This window comes from Antechinus flavipes, chromosome 4, assembly GCF_016432865.1.
Source record: "Antechinus flavipes isolate AdamAnt ecotype Samford, QLD, Australia chromosome 4, AdamAnt_v2, whole genome shotgun sequence".
Taxonomy (NCBI): domain Eukaryota; kingdom Metazoa; phylum Chordata; class Mammalia; order Dasyuromorphia; family Dasyuridae; genus Antechinus; species Antechinus flavipes.
Window position 1 is genome coordinate 379,956,974 of NC_067401.1, and position 5,099 is coordinate 379,962,072.

Below are 5,099 nucleotides of genomic sequence, written 5' to 3' on the forward strand. Positions count from 1 at the left end.
AGTATGCCCAAAGGGCATTAAAACAGTGTATACCCTTTGAACAAGCAGCCTCACTACTGGGTCTGTATCCCAAAGAGATCATAAAGAGAAGAAAGGACTCATGGTGCAAAAATGTCTGTAGCAGCCCTTTTTGTGGTAGTAAGGAGCTGGAAATTAAATGGATGCCTCTCAGTTGGGTAGTGGCTAAATAAGTTATGGTATATGAATGTAATGGAATATAATTGTTCTGCAGGCTGATTTCTGAAAAGCCTTAAAAGACTTATATGAACTGACATTGAGTGAAGTGAGTAGAACCAAGAGAACATGGAACATAATAACAACAAGACTGTGAAGATCAACTGTGATGGACTTGGCTCTTCTCAGCAATGCAGTGATTCAAGGCTTTTACAATAGACTTAGAATGGAAAATGCCATCCACATCCACAGAGAACTATGGAGAATGAATGTGGATTGAAGGATAGTATTTTCACTTTTTTGTTTGTTTCTTTATTTCTCCTGGGTTTTTCCCTTTTGGTTTGAGTTTTCTTATATAGCACGACAAACACGGAAAGATGTTTAAAAGAACTGCACATGTTTAACCTTAAAAAAAAAAAAAAAAAGTGGGATTTTAGCTGGGTTTTAAAGGAAGCCAGGAAGATCAATAGTTGGAACAGAAGAGAAAGAACATTCCAAGAATAGGAGGCAGGCAGAGAAAATACTCGTGTGGCTTCCTGTTTCCAGTCTCTCACCTTTTTAGAATCATAGAAAGAAAGACAGAATTTCTGAATTGGAAGGGAATTTAATGAACAACTTAATCCAACTTTGACCTGAAAAGGAATCCCCACTACTATATCCCCAACAACTAGACAGCTTAATTTTGCCTAAAGACATCTAAAATTGGGGAAATCTATTAACCAATAAGTATTTTATTAAGTGCCTATGATGTATCACATACTCCACTGGGCTTTCAGAATTCAACAACAAAAATAAAATAAAACCTGCCCTCAAAGAAGCTTACTTTCTTTGGAGCAAATAGTGTGTGTGTGTGTGTGTATGTGTGTGTATGTATGTGTAGGGATAGCTAGGTGGTACTGAACCTGGAGTCAGAAAATCTTGAATTCAAATGTAGTTTGAGATGCTTACTAACTGTGTAACCCTGAACAAATCATCTTTCATCTTTCGTTGCTTCAGTTGCTTTATCCTTAATTTGGGAATAATTAATAAACATCTATCTTCCAGAGTTGTTGTGAGGATCAAATGAGATCATAAATAAAATGCATTCATAACAGTACCTGGCACATAGTATTGCTACATAAATACATAGTATTATTCATATTTTTCAGTTTTTACAAACTTAAAAAAAATGATATAGTTTAGGGAGTGAGGGCACTAAGCAGGTAAAAAAATCAAGAAAAGTTTCATAGAAAAGTAGGTTTTTCACCTGAATCTTGAAAGAATTAATTTATTCTACTAGGTGGAGGAGGAAAGAGTATATTTTAGGCATGGAAACAGCTGATATAAAAGCATGGCAATTAGAGATAGAGGAGGAACAGAAAGAAGACCAGTTTGACTGGCCTGTTGAATGCCAAACAGATAGAAATATGTAAAGGGACTGGAAAGGTGAGGAGAGACCAAATTGTAAAAGGACTTTAAATGCCAAACAGGGAAGTTTATATTTCATCCTAGACACAATAAAAGGCTATCAGAGTTCAATGAGAATATGAGTGACAGTCAGAATTTCACTTAAGGAAAATCACTTCAACAACCATATGAGGATGAATTGGAGTAAGGAGAGATTAGAGTCAGGGAAACTGATGAGGTTATTGTAATCATCCAGACAAGAGGTGATGAAAGCTTGAACTAAGAGAACAGCTTTGTGAGTATAGAAAAGGGAAGGAATGTGAGAGGTGTCATGGAAATGAAAGCAGGTGATTGAATATGCAGAGTGAGGAAGCAGGAATAACAGCAAAAGTGTGGACTTGGGACCCTGCAGGATGGTGGTTCCCTTCTCACAAAGAGAGATTGAAAGAGTTTCAGATTTAAAAGGAAAAATCATAAATTCTATTATACACATTTTTGAGGCAGCCATTCCATTGGAAACAGCTCTAATTGTTGGGAAGTTTTTCCTTGCATTGACTTTTTGGAAAAAAGTGCTTCTATTTTTCTTTATTTCACCTATTGTTCTACATTCTGTCCACCCAACCTTCTGGGACTAAGCAGAATATTTCTAAACTTTCTTCAATATAATAGCTATTTGCTTATTTGAAGACATATATACCTTGAAATCCTCTCCAAGCTAAATCTTCCCAAATTCTCAAAGCAATTCTCTTATGGCAAAGACTCTAGACCCTTCCTTCTTCTGGTGTCCTTTCCCTAAACTTCTTTAATTTTTCAGTGTCCTCTGTAAGTCATGTTGCTCAGAAGTGCATGCAGCATTCCATATGGCATCTCACCAGGACAGATTATAGTAATGGTGTCATCTCTTTTATCTTGGACATTGGTTCTCAATACAGCCCCAAATCATAGGAACTTTAGGGTCTAATTTCTTAAACTGTGACTTGCAATCCCATATGGGGTCTTGTAATTGAATATGGGAGTCGCAAAATTATGATTTATTATTACTAAATGTTTCTTTTGTATACCTAATTTAGATACCTATATACCTAGGGTCACATAAAAATTTCTCAGGTAAAAATGAGTCATGAGTGGAAAAAGTTTAAGAAGCCCTGCTTTGAATTTGCAATCTACTAAAATCTCCAAATATTCTTCAAAGAAACAGTACCTACCCATTCCTTCCCCATCCCTTATCCTGTGAAACTGATGTTACATATATGAAAAAGGGGAAGCATCCAGTGTGCATATTCAACATGCCAGCCCACATGGAAGAGTGTGGGAAGCCTGCTTCCAGAAAAGCACAATTATGTGTAATGGAAAGGCCCTCCTCATCAATTCAGAGCATGCAATAGGTTTTCTGATTATTTCCAGTCCACTTACTTCAGGGAAGGAGAGGGAAAGAGAGAGGGAACAAGCATTTATTAATCCCCTATTATGTGCCAGCCATTATCATTATCTCATTTGTTCTTCATGAACAAATGAAGATCATTTGATCTTCATAACAACCTTGGGAGGCAGGTGTTATTATCTACATCTTACAGTTAAGGAAACTGTGGCAGGCAGAGGTTAGATGATTTGCCCAAAGTTACACAGCCAGTAAGTGTTTAAGGCAATATTTGAACTCAGATTTTTCTGACCCCAGGTCACATAGCTTTTGACATCATCAAGAGCTAAGAGACAAACAAAAACTCCAACTTCCCCACTTTTTTCCCTGGGTACTACCAAGAGAAGTAATACTGTAAAGAAATAATAGTCTAGGTTGTGACTTTGGGAGCTTCTGAAGGTTAGGAAAGTACATCACGAGAAATCCAGAAATCGAGATCATGACAGATTTTGTGGACAACCAAGTCCATGGAGAAGCAGAATCACAACTCATCCATCAGTAAAATTACATTTCTTTGAAAGTGAACTTGATGGGATAAATGCTTTGTAGCTACTGCTTTAAGATTGAGTCCATACTCCCCAGGAACTGAAGTATCATAGGAGACAGAGTATACTCAAGCATTGGAGGGAAATATTTTGTAACTCCTATTGGTGGTATATCTTCTCAGTAAATACTCTGTATAAATTAATAGGGGCAGTTGGTGGGTTGATGGATAGAGCATTAGAATTGAATCTGAATTCACATCCAGTCTCAGACACTTACTAGATGGGCAATTTACTTAATTGCTGCCTATTTGTTTCCTCAACTGTAAAATGAGGATAGTAAAAGCATTTACCTCCTAGGATCATTTTGAAGATCAAATAAAACAGTTGTGAAGTGCTTAGGACAGGACTCAGCACATAGTACAGGCTTAATAAATGCTTGGTAATTGGCCAATTGATTGACTTCGAAAGATCTGTGGTCTTAACCCTTCAGGAATTCCCCCCAATAATGCAAAGGCAGACCCCTCCACGGCTGTTGATTCTGTGAGCTTCTTGGCCATGGCCTCCCAAAAAGTTCACCATAGATGGACTACCCAACATCCTGAAGGCTTTCTCCTAATATTGTGGGGCACTCTGGCTGTTACTTGTTATCCATGATATTTGTCATGGGAACTAGTCCATCTTCTCTTCTTATCATACAGTTCCTTATTAATGCTATTTACCCCTTGTCTTTTGGAGTTTCTCACTGGTTATATCTTGTAGCCTGCTTATATTTCCCATAGACCACAAGTAAATATTTGTCAGGAGCTTAGTAACTACCTAGAACATATGAAGTGCTTAATAAAAGTTTCTTCCCTTCTCTTCGTCCTTCAACCCCTGAAGGATATTCATTTTGATTCTGTGAAAGTAGTTGTGTTCTATGTTTTGCTGCTATATAGAAAATAAGTACAATATTAGTATTTTTAAATAGATCTTTTTCATGGAAAGTGTGGGGTCAATAAAGGAACTTTGCTGTTTCCAGAAGGCAACCCAGCCTTCTCTACTGTTCAAGTCTGAGTCCAACTTGTTTTCTATCTGAACTGTCTGACCTAGGGACACATATCCCTATTCTATAGATTGTGGGTCCAAATACATATTGAAGGGCAACATTCTTCATCGCTTTGATCTATCTTGTGTTGATGAACTGACAAAATTTCTATGAATGATGACAGATCTCTCCCAGAAGGCTCTGCAGTGTGCTGGAATACAATGAAATCTATAAGATGCCATCCACAAACAAAAACATCTGTAGGTCAGTCACCTAGACCCTCAGCTAGATTTCCTCCATCATAGTGACATATACCATTGATGAATATACATCTACCTGTTTTATGTTGCATCTGTTTTATATTTCTTATCAGATGGTCATTAAACAGGGTTATTTCTAGTGTGATATTTTCTTTTATTTTATTAAAGCTTTTTATTTTCAAAACAAATGCATGGATAATTTGTCAACATTAACCCTTGTAAAACCTGGTGTTTTAATTTCTCCCCTTTTCCCACCCCCTCTCCTAGATTACAAATAGTCCAATATATGTTAAACATGGTAGAAATATATGTTAAATCCAATATATGCATACATATTTATACAATTATCTTGC